The following is a 19509-nucleotide window of genomic DNA, read 5'->3' as shown; positions in this document are numbered from 1 at the left end:
ATTAAAATATAAATGTAAGAGCTGAAATGAGGTATCATAATCTTATCTCTATAATCATAGCTACTCAGAAGGCTGAAATATGGAGAATAGGGACTTGAAGCCAGCCTCGACAGAAAAGCCTGTGAGACTCATCTCCAAAAAAACAGTGAAATTGCCAGGCCAGAGGCATGGCTCAAAGTGAAATAGTACAAATTTCAAGCACAAGGCCCTGAGTTCAAACTCTTGGGGTACAAAGGGGGAAGAGAAAGAAAGCTAATTTAGAAATGAAGTGATATGATGTCCACCAACACTAAATGATATCATATTCCTCTTATAATTAAATAGTGCAGGATTTATTACTACAAAGTGAAAACAGAATTTACAGTAACTTTTTCTTATTAAAGCCATACAGCTTGATCCAGTAATTCTATGTCTAATTTTAAGAAAATAACCATAGTGACTGCCTGTAGAGATTTAATACACAGAAATATTAATTGTATACCAGTAAGAATTTCTCTAAAAAATGAAAAGCAAATGGAAATAGTTGTAGGTCACAATTGTATACTAATTAGAAGTTGCCTGCATTATTTTTTATATTAACTGAAATCACAAAAAGCTATAAGAGTGATACTATTCTTTATCTTATCTCATAGCTAAAAAGTAAGGCAGAGGGAAGCAGATGTCTTGCTTAGATCCCGGTTTCAGTTACAAGCCTATTACCTTGCCTCAGAAGTCCTGCCAAGGTATTTCTGCTGAAGTTTCTTCATTAGAAGTGAACCAGTGATACTGCCAAAAAGGAAAGGAATTGGCCGTCACTTCTCAGTCGGAGCTGTGTGAAAAGTCTTGGGAGTTATTTTAAGACTACCACCGTCACACAGTGTCAGAGTTGGGATTTAAACCCAGACAATCTAAGTCTTCTCTACTATGCTAAAAGGGATATGTTTATCAGAATATGATTCATACATGTGTGCATACATATATATATATGTTAGAATTATGGATATTAAATATGATACAGAGCCATGATTATCCTTTTTTAGCAGTAAAACCCTTTGAAAGTTAAATCAAATCTAGTATAGAGAACATTATATTAATATATTATAAGAAATATTTTTAAATATCTTTTCTTGATGCACATGGGCTTGGGATGGAGGGTGGAGGGAGGGAATGCTGTCCCCAGACACAACCAAACCCTGGAAACCCTTCAGGCATTTTTAGGGGAAGCTTTAGGTCTCTACAGATTGGTGGTTTGAAACTAACTCCTAACATGAAATTTGAAGATGTGTGACAATGTTCCATGTACAATTCTCTTGGTGAGAAAAACGGGTTACAAAGCACTATGTTGTTGTGTATGTTATGAATATTTAGAAATAGCATCACCATGTATACATGAAAAAAGATAAGGAAGCATGAAATATGGATAGAGTGGTGGATTTACAGGGTTATTTTGATAGCTCTTATTCTTGTGATTTACCAAAAGTTACAAAGATTACCTTCATATAGAGAAAATGAAGACTTTGTTTCTAAGTGTAACTTTTCTGTGAGATGGAATTCCCTATACGGATACTTCCTCTCACTAACTTAATATTATATATGGACATATTTCTGATAGTGAATCAATTCATTTTTGCAAGTTCGAATAACCTGAGAGACACAATGATATTAAGGAAACTGTATTTTGCCTGTATTTATCAACATGCAGATTCCCAGATATTTCAGTCCTGAATTGAGTTTACAATTGGCTAGCTCTGAGGGATTTTTTTTTTGCTGCTGTTCCATTGACTAGAAATGCTAAATTTTGCAACATTGCTTTTAACTTACTCTTTCAACAACACAGCATTTAAATATACAGTGCCTTTGGATGGAAAAAGATGATCTGTTAGCTATAAAGACTTCCTCTCTTCTCATTTCACCCTCACCAGTGCCTGATGCATAGAGGTAGATGTTCAAGTATAGTTCATAGAATCTGTTCTGGTTCAGTGGTGGACAAAATTAGCATCTTTCTATATTTGCATGAAAAAAAGGGAAAGTTATTGCTGGGCTTTCTCATTACTACCACTACAGATTTTCCCTCTTCATTAAAAAACTGTTTTCATTCTAAGTCACTGAAACAAAGTGAGAGAGGCAACTACATTCTGTTCTTTCTGATACATTGTATGGGATTTATATACTTAATGAAAGTAATACTTAGAAAAATCTCCATGTGTTGTATTTGTAAGGGATCTTGGAGGTGAGAAAACTTGCATTGCTGATGACTAGACACAGCCACAGCTGCCCATCACAAAGTGATAACCAGACTAGGATTCAACTCTTCTTAGCATATCAATCATACCACATGATAGCACTTCTTATTATGAGCTGACCTTCCTGAAAATTTCCAAATGGGTTTGAGATCTCTGGCATTTCTAGGTAATGATTTTTCTTCTCGTGAAGACATTGGATCATCAGGTCACAACCATTTTTCTTCAGCCAAGTATTCCAGGGTCACCCTACCCTTTTCTGAAAGAGCTACCTGTCTCTATCTATAAATCTCCTGCAATGAAGCTATAATTGTATTTCTCATTGAGGTCACAGTTTTGACTTGGGACAAGGATGAAAAGGATGTGGCCAGGAACAGATGGCTTAACCCAATAATCCTATCTACTAAAGATGTTGAGATCCAGAGGATCAGGGTTTAAAGTCAACCTAACCACCAAAGTAACCAGCCAAAAGTTGAGCTGGAAGTGTGCTCAGGTGAGAGAATCCAGTGATAAAAAACCAAACAACAAGAAAAAACCACCCCCTCCAAATCCTCAAATACCCCAAAGGATGTCATGTACCTTCTTTGTGTAGTAGTACCCTATGGAGGCTTGGGTTTAAAATTATAAGGAAAATGTCTACCATCTACTCATAAGCTACCAACTATGAGAGCTCCATGTTGGGGCTCTGTCCCTTTAGACAGAGAACTGGAGACTCCTTCGAGGGATTACGTGGTTGTAAAATGCTTTCTCTGTTTGTGACCTGCTGTTTCCCTCTCATTTTAATAAAAATGAATTTAAGTGTAGTGTAATCCCACATAAGAGTTAAGCCCAAGTCTAGCAGTTCTCTGGGGAAACTGCATGATAGCATCCTATGCTTTTAAAGCCATTTTATTTTATACAATTCTTTTACAGGTTAGCACAAACAATGACAATGGTGTGCAGCGCAGTGAGGAAACACAACTAGGACCACATGCCTAGTTCTTGGGAAACAAACTGCTCAGTGCCTAATCTGTGACAGATAGAGCTAAAGGAATCTGACAGACACAGAACAACCAGATTCAAGGAATGCAAAGGTTCAGAAACTATTCAGCTAAAGACAAAACTCTTGTGATCAATCAATCATATTCATGGAAGGGGCAGCAAGATGCTTTTGAGTTAAAATATTTTAAGAGTACCTTCATTTCATTCTGGTCTTTTGGACATTGTTTTTTTTTAATTTAAAGAAACTTTTCAAGATTATTCTATTCTCTTGCCCAAGAGAATGAAAAATCGAAGGAAATGAAAGCTACTAATATTTGATACATCCTCACTAGATCTAAGCAGCAGTAAAAATTGAAATGAAGGTCTTTCATCAGTGTAGCAAGTGTATGTTCAAGTTGTACTGGGAAAACTTATATGGCATCTAGAAACAGGTTCACAGACTATGTGCAAAGCGGTGGGGATAAGATCCCCCCCAGACACCCAGACATAAGTGAGTCAAGAATTGCGTTGATAGTTACTAGCAGGTTAAGGAACTAGTTTACTAGTTGAGCATGTGATAGCTTTCATTCTTCTTCATATTTTGTGTTGCTTATAGACTAAGTCCTCTTAGGTTTTATCTTATTCACCTGCTACAATTTTCATGGTTGATTTAATAGCACAATTACTCTCTTCTGTTAAAAGTGTTTTTGTTGTTGTTTTGCTATTGCTTTTCTTGCTGTTAATTTGTTCTTCCATTTACCAGTATGAATGAATATTTTTGAGTTAGATATTGAACTGGTGAGTCAGTTTGTTGCCTTTCCCTCCTTTATATGTTTATATCTTCCTTTCTTTTTTCTTGTTAGTCCTGGGGATTGAACTCAGGACCTGGGCAATGTCCTTGAGTTTACTCAAGGCTAGCACTCTACCACTTGAGCCACAGCACCACTTTTCTGCATAGGTGGTATGGATGAATTAAATCAAACCAGGGCTTTGTACGTTTTAGGCAAGCACTCTACCTACCACTGGGCTGTTCTCTCGACCCCATTTGTACCTTTCCATCTGTTATTCTCACCATTTAGGAATCCCCTTACTTTCTTTTCGGACCCACACCTCATCCTGCAAACTCATCTCTTCTGAAGAGACTTGATACACAAATTACTTCTATGACAATGTCTTGATTTAAACCTGATGAGAACAGGTAAGATTATGTGGGGAAAAACAGTCTGTACAAACAGAAGGACTAGATTGAAGGGATACATGGAGGAAGAATGAAGAATGCCTACAAAGGAGAAGTAAGAAGTGTGCCAGAGAGGGAGGACAAAATCCAGGAGGAACCAAGGGATTTCCATATGCAGCAGAGTGGCCTATGTTCACTGCTGCAGAAAAATAAAGTGACACATTGAACCCATCATTGACCTTTAATTGCATCTGCTTCTATACACATAGATTAACACGAGAATGATTGAAAACAACTTAAGAAGAGTGATTGCTACAGAAGAGTACACTTTGGCAGATGAGAATCATGTATAAGAGGTAGAGTTTATGTTATGCATACCTAAATTTTCTGAATTGTGAAGGCAAATGTTATGCATATTCAGTAAATTATATTAAAAATGAACTAAAGTCTTACTAATATTTCATGTGAAATGAAGTTACAACATGAAATAAAGATACATAAGCTTGCCAATTTTATATGAAATAAAAAAGGTTTAACCTGATCTAAATCAACATTTATATAAATGCTATGCAATATATTCCTGATAAAGTTTATTGAGTATACTTAAAAAGGTATTTCCAATCTGTTTAATTTGTATTTCAGTAATTGTATTTAGTTCCCAGTCAAGAAATCAAAACATTGTCAGATCTTCTAAAATTTGTCTTTTGAAGTCTGTTAGACTAGGAAGGGCCCTTAAGAAAACAAAACAGGCCCAAAGCCTAGCATTTGATTCAGTCTCAATTTAAATATTGATGCAATTATAATATTGTAATCTATATTTTATTACATAAAGAAACATAAACTTATTTTTACAATCCCAGTTTTCTGCTTAGGCTAAAGCTCCAATCAAATTGTTTTGGTTCTCTCCTTCACACCCCCCACCCTTGCAAGCCCATACACACACACTATTTATGGTTTGGACAGGCTAAAGTAATAAATTAATCCTGCAATGACTATACCTTAACAGCAAATTTCATAAAAATTCCAATGTGAGCTGGGTGCTGGTGGCTCACACCTGAAATTTTAGCTACTCAGGAGGCTGAGATCTGAGGACCACAGTTCAAAGCCAGCCTGAGCAGTATAGTCCATAATGAGACTCTTATCTCCATTTAACTACCTCCAAAAATCAGTAGGGGGAGCTGTGGCTCAAATGCTAGAGAGTTAGCATTAAGCACAAAAGGCCAGAGACAGTGCTTAGTTCAAGCCCCAGAACAGGCATGTGCACACAAAGCTAGTTTTAAGTGTAGATCATTGTAAAGTATTCCTTCTAGTACCAATTATCCTTCAAACAGCAGAAAATCTATGATTGTAAAGAAATTAGACCCATTACTCATCTCAGATTCCTTCTGCTCATGATGGCATATACTCATATAAAACTGGTCATCTCATCGTGGGATTTATGAACATCCCTGCCTTATCACTGTCTGTAGGATTTAGTGCCAGGGTTTATTTTTTCCTGATTGGATATTGCAAATGAGAAAGGTGTAGGAGTAGGAATATATCAATTCACACACTTGTGAGGGTAAAAGTCTCCTGTCATGACTTCAGTTTAGCTTTTGGAAAACATTAGCACCAAAATTGGTTTGCCTGTCTCTGATAATAAATATGGCCTTACAACTTTTACTGCATTAGCATTTGATGGATGTGAGAGCTTACATTAACAAAGATGAAATTATATCTAATAAAAATGCTCTATAAATGTCACAAAGATAAATGAGGTTTTTCCTAACTTAAAAATATGCCTCTTCTGGAAGCATTTTTAACCAAAAAATAAGAACCAAAACTTTCTTCAAACTCTATAGTTTTAGGCTATTTTGAATTCTATTGAAATTATTCTTTTCTAAACAAAATTTTCCTTTTAAACTTTAAAGGTGTAGTCAAGGAAGGCTGAAATATTTGCTGTTGGTTTGCTTTACTAATGTGAAGACATCTTAGGTACAAAAGGGAAACCATGGCTATATATCTAACACATGCAGACTTTTCCTTGACAGTCAGGGTATTTGGATGCAGCTGTATAGTGTTATTTGAGGATGGTAGGTTGACCTACTGGATTAAACCTTATGGTTATATATGGTGGCTGTCCTAGCAGGTCTGATTATTGGTACAAAATTTATTCCAGCTTTGCTCCTGGAGTTGTTATAGTCTTAGGTAAGTAAAAGGTGAAATTTAAAAAAGTAACTCTTATTAGTACTGATGCAAAATCTTTCGGCAAAATAATACTGAAACCAGAAAGTCAATGCTACTTGGGGAAAAAAAAATCATCATAAGAGGGTTAGGGGGAGGGAAATGGAGACCAAGACATGAGAAAGGGTATCAATGTTTGTGAAGTAATGAACCTTCTATCTCATAAATGTAATGTAACCCGTCTATTAATTACAATAAAAATATATGGAAAAAATCATCATAAGAGGCTCATAGCACATTGCTATTAACAGTACAGATGGCAGACATGAACAAAGAATGAATGAGCAAAATGAAGATAAAGTATATTTTGTGACTGTTATGGGGTCAGAAGGAGGGGATTCCACATTCCTCCAGGTGGGGATTCCACGTCCCACCAGAGTCCACCACACAGAGACAGTCTCTTACAAAAAGGTGAATTCATTGGGGAAATAGATGGTGAACTGACTGGCCAGGGACACAGTGCAGACTCGGGAGCTGACACTGTGACCCTGAGCAGCCCTCACGCTGGGTTTTTAAGGGCAAAACCCATGTGGTAGAACCTGGCCACACACAGGTAGCCAATGGGATAGTTACATACACAGAGCGACCATAGGCAGCTCCAGCCACACGCAGGTAGCCAATAGGGTTACAGCCCAGGGTTTGAATTTACCTGTCACCTTAGTTGGAGTTGGTGTGCAAATTGGGCAGGTCTCCACACAAAGCAGGCCCACCCGCACCCAAGCAGATATCCCTCCTCATGGGGTGTGGGGAGAAGGTCAAGGTTGCCCTTCCCTAGAAGGGCAAAGGTGGCTGGGCTGTACCACTGTCGACCTTCCACAATGGGGCGGGGAACTCTTAGGCATTCGGGATGGCACCAGTCCCTGCTCCCCTTAAAACTCCCTGCTCCCCTTAACACTCCCCCCTTTTCTTTTAGCCTAGTCAAATCCTTGACTAGTTTACCTTAGTACAAACGGGGTTATACTGGGTGCGTTAGATCATCAGTTTGATAGCTCCGATCCTCTTTTTTATGAAGGACATCATCGCGTTAGTTACACATGGGGCAATCAATAGTAACATTAAAATAGTCACCAGTAGGCCAATAATGGCTAAGATTAGGGAAGTTGCCCAGGGGGACCAGTTGTACAATCTCTCACCATCCTTGGGACCCCTGTCTCTTCCCTTCTCGCTCATCTAGTGGCCTCTTTATAGCTGCCAGGCTATCTTTTATTATTCCAGTGTGGTTCACCCAAAAGCAACATTCTTGTCCCAGGGCGACACTCAATCCTCTAGGAACAATATATCTAGTCCTCTTCTGTTCTGGAGGACCACTTTAGCTAGGGACCCCAGTGAGTTCTCTGGGAGTCTGAAAGTCCAGGATCCTCACACACTGTCTTCACCTAGGAGTGATGAACCCAGTAGCTCTTTCCTGCTATCTTCACAGTGGTCAGAGTGCTGGGAATCACAGTGTAGGTTCACTTGAGTGCCAGGGTACTGGAAAGCAGATGATGAACATGTACCCAGATCAACTTGTAAGGCCTGTGAGGACTGGATTGAATCATGGTTAACAATGCCAGCTAACACATGGCTTGGGGGGGGGCAAACAATTGTTATCAGACTCGGGCAAGCAGCAGTCTTTGGTTTGGAGGGGAACATAGCTTGCCCTCCCAGTTCTGCACCTAAGAAAGCCCTCACAACTGGGAAGCATGCTTAACAATCCCTCAGGTGGGCGCAAAGAATAGTTCCACATCAGTGTTCCAATCCTGACACAGTTTGCATCATGACTAACTCAATTACATACTTACCAATTCTACTTGTAATCTCCATTCTTAAGATATGCTCATACCATCTACTACATACAGGAACACTAGGATTTGTCTTTCTCCCTTTTTGTAGAACAATCATTTAAGATAATTCTTTTCAGATCCTTTCTTATCCATAAGAAACCATTTTTTTTCTTTTCTCAACTCCTCTCCCAAAACCTTTCTCTATTTTTCATTTGACTATAGCCCTCATTTACATTTGTACCTCTCACCTTTAGGCTGTTCAGCACTGGATGGAACATTCCCTTCACCCATCCAGAGTCACCATTAATGGCTGCAAAAACCTAGGGGACTTTCAACTTAGCCCAGATAGAATGTCACACCACCAAGGGTTTAGTTCCAGTCCTCTCAGGAAGAAGCTGCAGGGTGGTGGAATCAGGCAGGACAGGATGTGTAGCAGCAACCTTGTCTCTCAGTAGCTCCAATGGAATGTCACGCCTTCTGCTGGGTCACCTGAAAATTTCTGCACAGACTGATTAGAGAAGCTTACCCTAAGGACTGACTTTGGTGAAGTCTCCCAATGATTTCCTGGTCGCTTTACCTGAGCACACTCATTTTTTCAGGCTGGCACCCATTGGTTTCCAGGACAGTATAGGGTTGAGATTTCAAAATAATACCAGGGTGACCACTTTTAGTAACCAGATTTCCCTTAAATGAGGCTAGGATTCTCTAGATGGGTATAGAAGACTTGAACCTGTAGACACTGCCATTCCCCACAAGTGCAGTTTCCACTCTTGCACATCTGTTACTACTCTTTTCCATGTCTTTAATTTTATCCTGTCCCACTTTCAAAAAAATAACTCTGGTCCCTTCATCTTAAGGGGAGTTCGTGGGTAAAGATCCATCTTCTATAACTTCTTCAAGCTGACTCAGGGACCTTAAAACGCTTAGCCTATTTTATCAAGCAGTTGAAAGGATTAGATATCAGGAACAATAATTTGCTCCAAACTAGAGATCATATTCAACATTTAACAACTGTACAAACCTTCTTTGGCTACAGTAGTGTAGCTTACTTAGCACTCATTTGCAAAGGCATTTTCTTGATTGTCTGGGGAACTTAATCCCTGCGACCCCAACAATGCCTCAGTTACCTCTGTAGGCCTATATACAGAGCAATGGGGACACAGCCTTAGGTCCACAGACTTCTTTCCTGAATTTGTGGCTGGTGTTCAACCCAAATCTCGCTCAGCTAGAGCTTTGAGCAAATTCAGGGGGGTCGGGATTGTAAACTACCCATTCTTACAGATGATTGACAAGTTCCTGCCCAGTTATGGAGTAAATAGACATGGACAGTAGTAAGGCATACTTACAAACTAATTTATGACCTCCTGGCTCTGATTAATTTTGAATGGCCAAGCACAATTGACTCTAGGATCTGACACCATCTCTGCCATCCAAGCAGTGGCTTACTGCATCTGGATGTTTTATTTCTTTTGTCCCAGTAGTGTCTCTCCACACAGGGATAACATCCCAGTGGCATTTCACTTTGTTGGTTGCTGAACTTGAACTCAGGGCCTGGGCACTGTCCCTCAGCTCTCCAGGTCAAGGCTAGCACTCTGCCACTTTGAGCTCCAAAGCAACTCTGCTGCCAGATTAGACACCACAGGGACTCTGCTTTGCCTGGGCTGGCTCAGAACTGCAGTTTTCAGATCAATGAGTCCTACAAAAGGCCACTTTACTCCAATTAAAGCAACAAGGTGGTCAACTCAGATACAGTCTCTAAGCATGATCTTACCTGGAACTTGGTAAGAGCCAAAGTTACATCTGAATAAGGATTTCTGTCCTTCTCCATGGGGCTGTGGGAAATTGCTATAAAGTAACTTACAAGAGCAAGCTGAAATAGCAAGTAAGCAATCATTTTGGTAATTCTAATTTTCCTTTTTTCTCTTTCTTGAAACAAACATTTAGGACAACTTCATTTTCAAATTTTGTTCAGAAACCCATTTCTAATGTTCTTTAAAACTGTTACTGATATTTGCTTAAACACTTAACACTTTAGTCTTTATTTTATTTGCATTTGAAAAACCTTTAAGGGCTCAAGGCAATCCCTTTGCCTCCAGGCCTCAATTTAGAAGAGGCATTTTTTTTTTCTGCAGTTTAGATTAGTGCCTAGAACTCAAACAACAGTTTAAACTCAAATAAGTTTTTCCTTAATGCAAGAACTACAAACATCAGTGCACCAAAAGTCCATACTTAGTTTCCTTCTTTTTCTAAAATACACTCAATTGCGAAGTAGTATGAAACTAAATCATAAGGAGGTAAACCTTTAAATATTCCTTTAAAATACTAATCCCATTACCCACATTTTACCAACAGATTTTCAGTATCAGTCTGCAAGGAAAAAGGACGAAGATGATCCACTCAGTCCATCTGACCAGGTTTAGTGAACAGCCTTCATGCCAGCTTATTTTCTTTCAACAGTGTGGACCCTCCCTTAGGGCCTTTTTCACCATGGGAACCCAGAGCTGAACCTTTGCCAGTTCACCTCTCACCCCCAAAGGTGGTCACACAGGACTATCCTCAGTTTTCCTGTCCTTTCTCTTGGCATTTGATTACCTAAACAGTTTTTAAAGACAGGCAAAGTTTCTGACATTGATAAACAAATTCACATTTAAATCTCTAATACATGTCTCCAAACTTTAGCTTAAGGAAATAAATTCCAAATTCCCTAATGCCTCTGGACTAAGCAGAATACAGTGTTTACAATGTAAACAGCTCTATGCATTACAATATCAGATTTTTTTTAATGCAGATTTCAGAATCTTTAGAAAGATCCTCTTTTAAACAATGCAATGATCCTTTGAGATATTTGAAAACATTCAAACCTAATAATTTTTTGAAGTTTAGACTTAGATTTACCCATTGTTTTACACAGCATGCTGACAATTTAACCTTGAACATGTTCACTGACACTCATTCACACACACATTCATGCTCAAAGATCTTAAAGCAAGCAAAATTAATATTGGCCATACATTTTCTGGAAGTTTGTGTCAAGAGAGCTTTGCCAATTTTACTCTTGCAGCTGAGAACCAGGTTCAAAACAAAAACTTTTTACAAGGCAACTTAGCTGGAATTTTTTCAGGGCTTGTTACAACTGCAGCCATGCGGGAGTGGCCATACCAGGCCTGAGACCCAGAAATGTTCAAATAAATAACAAAGGCATACACACCCAAAAATCACAAGGATCCATATTTAGGACTGGTACCAATTTCGAAAACAAAACCAGACAAGACAAAAAATACCTCACAAAACAAGACAGAAGTAGTGACCTTTAAGTACCTCCAAATTTTGATGGCATGCTTGGCAGCAGTCAGAGTGAGGAAGATACCTCCTCTTCCCCGTGGAGACTTCCATTCTCTGGCAGCCAGCTGGCCAAGGCCATCCTGCCTGTCAGGGGGACAAGAGTTTTTTGTTTCTGGCAAGACTCAGTATCACCTCAGTCCTGGGGAGGGGATTCCACAACCCTCCTGCCAAGGATCTGATGGTCCCAGGGAGGGGATTCCACATCCCTCCCAATAGGAACCTCCACAAGGGGGTCAAGGCCTCCCTTGGCCACCCCAGCCTTAGAGAGCTTTTTCCTCTCTGTTTTAGACCCACAGTGCACTTTTCAGATACAAGTACAGAAATACAGAGCGGTCCACCGACTTCTACTTACCTCCGGAGGCCTTTACTTTTCACCCAGGCGACTTCCCCAAAAAAGATTGTTGAGAATTCCTGGAGGGTAATCAGAGACTCTCTTTGGTCTGACGCTACCGATGGGATTCCACATCCACTGGTGGGACGCGAACCCACGCGTCACTCTGTGGTTAAGGACTCTTCCCGGCCCGTGCACCAAAAATGTTATGGGTTCAGAAGGAGGGGATTCCACATCCCTCCAGGTGGGGATTCCACATCCCACCAGAGTTCACCACACAGAGACTGGTTGAGAAAGGACAGTTACAAAATAGAAAGAGTGAACCAGAGAGCAAAGGGACACTTCTTAATGAAAGTAGAAAAAGCTTAGACAGTAGCTGGCTTTTAGAAAATTTTCTCCATCTAAAACATGTGACAGTAGACACAGATATCTGCAGTGATCTAAAAAGACATCCAGCTTCTGCTGTCTCCACCGATCAGAGGAGTCGGGAAAGAGTCCAGTCATAGAGCACTGTGTGATTAATGACCGCCGTGGGGCCAAATGGGGTGAAATCTGCCAGTAGCCAACATAGCATCTAGGGTTAGGATAGAAATATGATAAGAGAGATGTGGAAGCAACCTTGGAAGTGTTTCTAATCTTCAGGCTTAAAGAATGAAACATGGACTCTCTGGCTGTTAGCACCATACTATGGTCCCTTGAAAACCAGGTACTTGTAACAATATAGGAGTTGTTTGCTAAAATGTGTGTGTGTATATGAACATATATGCCAAAATTAAAGGTGTAATAAAACAAGCATCAAATATCCATACTTCTGCAGTATTTCTTAGAAATTGGTTTTTAAAAATTCAATGTGACAATGGAATTCTATGCTGCTGTCAGAAAGAATGGCATCGCCCCATTTGTAAGGAAATGGAAAGACTTAGAAAAAATCATATTAAGTGAAGCAAGCCAGACTCAAAGGAACATAGGCTCAATGGTTTCCCTCATTTGTTATAATCAGTAAAAACCTTGGGATCTCCTGGCAGAGATTTATAATAGAACAAAACCTAGATACATAAGGACATATAATGAAATATAATATATGAAAGGACCTCCAAAAGCCATGTAATGAGTGATTGTTGTCCTTAATGTACTATGTTATCTCTCATCTCTTTTGCTACTCCTTGGTTATCTAATATTGTTACAGTATTTTACCTTGTTATCTGATATATTGTATATATGTTTATTTGGTTATTTGAAATAGGATCGGGAAGGGGAAAATGGGGACCAAGATATGAGAAAGGGTATCAATGTTTGTGAAGTAATGCACCTTCTATCTGATGAATATAATGTAACCCTTCTATTAATTACAATAAAAATATATGGGAAAAAATTCAGTGTGAGCTAGGGGCTGGTGGCTTGGCTCACACCTATAATCCTAGCTACCCAGGAGGCTGGGATCTGAGGTTTGCAGTCTAAGGCCAGCCCAAGCAGACAATTTCACGAGACTTGTATCTCCAGTTAATCCTACCAAATAGCCATATGTGGAGCTGTGGCTCAAGTGGTAGAGTGCTAGCCTTGAGCTAAAAAGCTTAGGAACAGAATCGAGTTTCTGAATTCAGGCCCAAAAAATAAATCTGAGTTAAAAAACAAATCCCATTTCAATTATTATTTAAAAAGAAATAACTTGAGGGTTTCTGGCTGGAGTATTGTCTTGAAAGACAGAATACCAAGTGGGAAAGAACCATGTGAGAAGACGCGTCAAATCATGATACCGTGATATGGAAATGTTGCAGGGACCTCAGGCGCCTCCATATACAACAATGACAAATGTTAAGATTGTTCTCAGTGTTACCAAGCTTCATAATTAATCAGGCATGAAGCAAATGTAGAGAAATTCAAACGCATGGATCCTATTGATAAGTGCCAGTGTGGGATTCAGGGACAAAGCAAAGAAAATACAGTGAAAGGTAATTCAGGTACTGAACCAAATCACTCATGGCCAAGTAGTTATCCCTCCCAGGAAGTGGAGATAAATGGCTAACAAGACTGTACCTATAGCAGAAACATCAGTTTTTAAAATCTTTCTAGTAGATGATGACAAACTTAAACAACTCCCAAATGCTTTAAAAGGTGTCTGCTTAAATAATGAATGACATTATGTACAGTGGAAGGCTGTGTGGTTTGCAGCTATAAAAAATGTGATTCTCTTTCTGTCTTTCTCTCTCTCTTATTAGTGGACAAATCCCTAAAATATACTAAGGAAAAACAAGAAAAGTATAATAGACTGGTAAAATAATATTAGTCTTTTGTAAATTGAGGGGAAAAGTGTATGCATGTATGAGTGTGTGAGTATGTGTGTTTTCATAAGCAAAAGGTATGTTTGAATAAAAACAGAAGAAAACAATAACATTCATTTTCCTATGAAAAAAGCAGTTGGGTGACTGAGAGGCAGAAATTGGAAGAGGGAATTTTCGCTAGGAGTTCTTTTATATATAGGAAATCTCTTATGCAAGTATCAGAAGTTGGACTCAGGATCTTAGGCTACCACATACAGCTTTCTTGTTCATAGCTGTTGTTCTACCTCTTAAGACACAGATCTAGTCAGGCACTTTTGCTGGTTAATTTGGACTGTCACAAAATTTTCTGCCTGGGCTGCCATTAATCTGAGATCCTGAATAGGTGAGAGCCTTTGGGGTCTGGTTGAGTTCTTTCGTGGTTTTGAAATATAGATGTTGTGAGTCTCTGTAGTCAACTTCAGTGGTTGTCACTAAGGTATGGTCAACTACAGAGACATCTGCAGGTGTTTGCCAATACTCCTGTCAGGTCAGATTTCAAACTCCTGGCTTGAAGGACCATGAAATCAAGTTAGTGGATCCATTTAGCATTTAAACAAAACAAGCAAACAAACATGAAAAAGAATAGAAAGTACCAGAGAATTTAAGTAATAAAAGTATATAAGTACCATTGTATCAACTTTTGATTTGTGTTTGCATGTATATGTGTCCTGATATAATAATTATTTTTGCTATGCTTAAAAATGTTAAGAAACACTAGGTGCCAGTGGCTTATGCCTGTAATCCTAGCTACTCAGGAGCCTGAGATCTAAGGATCACAGTTCAAAGCCAGCCTAGGCACAAAAATCCATGGGACTGTCTGATTTCCAATTAAACACCAGAAAACAGGAAGTGGCACTGTGGCTCAAGTGGTAGGTTAGCTTTGAGTTGACAAGCTCAGGGACAGTGCCCAGGCCCAGAGTTCAAGCCCCATGACTGTCAAAAATAAAAAATGTTAGGAAATCATGATGCTCAGTGGTGCTCTTTCTGTTAACTAGTCTTTTACAGTTCTTCTGGAGCACACAGACATAATTAGGAAGGCTTGAGGTATGGACAAGGATTTTCATTGTGGACATGTGCTTTCTGCCTTTGAAGGTTCATGCCTCTGTGTCTCTCCATTACCACCATGCATACAGCGTCTCTATCCATAGGCTGCAAGCTATGTGTCACCACACATAAAATCACATCTGTTACCCTTAAGAGTATCTCTTATCCCATGGAATACTGCAGAAGAAAGAGGACTGATTGGTGTCTGTTTGTGATGGCTAAGACTAGTAAGGCAACCTGGAGTACTTCACGCATCTCAGGCTTCAGGTGACTCTGTGGCCACTCTCCTGTTGTTTGGCCTTATATCACCGCCAATCTCAATCTCTTTCTTGCTCTCTGTATCCCCTTATTGTAACTCTGATGGTAAGTTTCTTCCCAGAGCTGCATCTGCCATGGATTCTTCTAATTTCCTTAGCAGAAAGCAAATTTTCATGCAATCATCATGCTTTCTTGATTGCAACTCAATAAAACTCATCCAAAACAGGACTTTAGCAAAGAGAAGAACTAGAGCTTAACTAATTTGGAAGTTCACAAATAGATCAGATCCACAGGATAAAAGTTATTAGAACTCGATCAGTGTTCCCTCAGTCCCTCCTCTTCTGTTTTCTGTGTTGACTTAGTTTCTTCCTAGTGGCAGAATATCTGCTGGGAGCACAATGCTTATAACCTAAACATTTTTAATTTCAACAGGAGTAGGAACTTTGCTTTTCTCAAGTCCATCAAAAGTGCAAAAAAAAATGTATTTCACTGGCCTAAGCTAGATCATGTCCTCAACTCTGAAACAATAGTTACATTTACGGGGTCAGAATCCATCACAAGCTAGCCCGGGGAAAGCAATCTAGGCAGAGGCGACAAGGTGTGGAGAGGGGTGGGTCTCCAACGCATGCAGTAAAAGCACTGTTATCCAAAAGGAGGGCAGACAGAGACAAAAGCACCAAATGCCCCTGCCAACTTGTAAATCTGCACAAGTACTAGTTTCTCAGATACTTAAATATGTCTTCTTGTGTTCATACTTTGCCTAAACGAAAAGGGATCATTTCTGGTAAACTTCTTAAACAACAAATATATGAATATACACATTTTGATTTACTTCATTCAATAGTTTCTGTATTTTCAAGCTTTGCTAAAATGTAGTTTCTGTAAGAATGCCATTTAGCTTTCTGACTAATTCTGTGGCGAACTGAAGAGATGAACAGCTTATAAACTCTATCATAATGAATAGTTCTTGCTCCTTAGATTTTTTTTTGCCAAATACTTCAATCTCAGTAGAAATTGAAAGTCATGGAAAGCAAGTCAAAGTACCCATCATATCTCTAACTCCACCTTCTGGGTATTCTTTCTCAGGAAAAGAACACGTTTGTAAAGATAAACATCTTAGCACATCTGGTGTGATTTTCTAGTTACCCACTTGAAGCCAAAAAAAAAAGTAGTGTCATCTGTTTTTCTTTTATATACTCTGAAACATGAGTCTCAGAGAACTATTTCCTAACATACGTCAATTTAACATCTGCCAGTTTCTAACTGATCGTCAGAAACAGCCGTGCTGGCAGTTCCTGTGATGGTGCCAAGGTATTTCCCATTAGAACCATCTTCACTTTGTGGCTGTCAGTAACATTTTCCCTCTAGGGCACACTAGTTCCTTAACTTGAAGGAGACACATGGATGGAAACACAGATTAGGATGAACAAACCGAATGATGTATTTACATCTATACAGAAGAACAACAGAGGAAGGTTGCAAAAAAAGAAATATTAGATAAGAAACTCAATGTCAGCTGGGCGTGGTGGCTCATGCCTGTAATCCTAGCTACTCAGGAGGCTGAGATCTGAAGATCAAGGTTCAAAGTCAGCCCAGGCAGAAAGGACCTGAGACTCTTATCTCCAATTAATCTCTAGAAGTGGGGCTTGTCTCAAAGGTTGGGCGGTAGCCTTGAGCTAAAGAGCTCAGGGACAGCACTTAGGCCAAGCTCAAGCCCATGTCCCACCCCCCCCAAAAAAAAAGAAAGAAAAAAAGAAACTCAATGTCATTGGACACAGGTAAAATGGCTTTTCCAGGCAAAGCAAGCTTTGCTATACTGCACCTTAATTTCTCCTGGGAACTTGATAGCAGGAATATTTCAAAGCAGAATTAAAATGTGCTTACCACATCTAAGGGTACCTGACCATGTCTAAAATTTCCCTTGTAGTTTTGCTCTTTAATCTTTTGATAAAATTTAAAGTGCATCCACGAGCTTCAATTTCTGTTTGTGAATATTTTGGCATGCGTTTTTGAAAGAGGAAGAAGCCCCTAAGTGGTTGCCCCAGGAGAGAATAGTATGTTTGCCTGATCTAAGATAATAGGGTGCTTAATAAATAGGGATTCAATAATTTTCAGATCTAGTCATTTGAAACCTCTAAATCATCAGTGTTATTTGTTCCCCTTAACACGTTCTCCTCATTCCAATGCCACCATTGCATTTATTTTATTGGGCAACAAAATGTAGAGCTATCATTTGGGGTTGTCAAAATAAAGGCCTGCATATTATTGTTAATATATTCTCAATATTAAACCTAGTTCTTTATATTCCTTTTCTCCATCTGTGGCATATTATCCCTATAGGTACACACACATATTTGCATGGGAACTGAAAACACGGAGACTGATCAGAAAAGTTTCAGGAGTCCTTTACTCCTTTAGCGCCTCTCCCTGTTTCCTTTCTTAAGATGTATCAGGTGTATAAGGACAGAAACATTGGCAGTTAATGAGACAGGAGATGAAAGGTAATCCATTTTTTAAAAAAAAAACAGTATCTTTTGAACTATTATGAAAATGGTAGAAGATATTCTCTGAAAGGCTCAGTCCTGTAAACGTACATTGACTTTGACTCACTAGAGGGATATGAGTTATAGCATTACAACTTCTGACATATGGAAATGTTAAAGTGAAATCTCCCTCTCATAACTAATGTAAAATTAAAAAAATGAGAAAAACCTTTTGACAGGTGGAAGACAGGCTAAATAAGTCCAATTTCAACTTGAAAGTCTGTTTATTGAAGCCCTATATGAAAACAACTACTTGTCTCTCTCTCTCTCTCTCTCTCTCTCTCTCTCTCTCTCTCTCTCTCTCTCTCCTCCCTCCCTCCCTCCCTCCCTCCCTCCCCCCCCCTCCCTCCCTCCCTCCCTCCCTCCCTCCCTCCCTCCCTCCCTCCCTCCCTCCCTCCCTCCCTCCCTCCTCTCTCTCTCTCTCTCTCTCTCTCTCTCTCTCTCTCTCTCTCTCTCTCTCTCTCTGTCTCTCTCTTGCCAGTTCTGGGGCTTGAACCTTTTTTTTATTTTTTTGCTCAAGGCCAGCACTCTGCCACTTGAGCCACAGCACCACTTCTGGCTTTTTCTGTGTATGTGGTACCAAGGAATCGAACCTAGGGCTTCATGCATGCTAGGCAAGCACTTTACCACTAAGCCATGCTCCTGGCCCATTCTTTGTTCTTAACAGAGTAGATGGGTTCAAAATGCAAACCGTCCGTACTGAGTGCCTTCAGGCAAGTTATTTGTTGAAAACTACATGTCAGGAAGATCTTTATGTCCAGGTAAACATTGTGGTTCTACACAAAAATTATCTTCTACTTACCTCTTTCTAAATAGAAAGAAAACTATTTATTCCACTAATAGTTTCTTTTCAAAGTTATTATTTAAAGCAACAAAATAAGTGCAAATTTTTTTACTGATTTTTTTTTTTTGCCAGTCGTGGGGCTAGAACTCAGGGCACTGTCCCTGAGCTACTTTTGCTCAAGGCTGGCACTCTACCACTTGAGCCATAGCTCCAGTTCTGGCTTTTTCTGCTTATGTGGTGTTGAGGAATCAAACCCAGGGCTTCATGCATGCTAGGCAAGTACTCTATCACTAAACCACATTCCCAGCCCCTCCACTGATACTTGAGAAAATGGAAGTCTGTAGTTATCAATATGGCTATCGTGCATATGGCCATTTATATGACATTTGTATATAGGCAAAATCCCAGAAAACACTCATTAACAGCTAGATCACTTGATTAGAATGATATACAATCAAATAAAATGTATAAAACATGTTTCTGAGATGTAAGAATCTTTTCTCTCTTTGTGGTGGTGCTAGGCACTGAACTCATGCCCTCATGGTTA

Source organism: Megascapheus bottae, chromosome 4 (assembly GCF_031878675.1).
Source record: "Megascapheus bottae isolate mThoBot1 chromosome 4, mThoBot2.hap1, whole genome shotgun sequence".
NCBI lineage: Eukaryota > Metazoa > Chordata > Mammalia > Rodentia > Geomyidae > Megascapheus > Megascapheus bottae.
The sequence above is the reverse complement of the archived record's forward strand: the minus strand, read 5'-3'. Positions refer to the sequence as shown.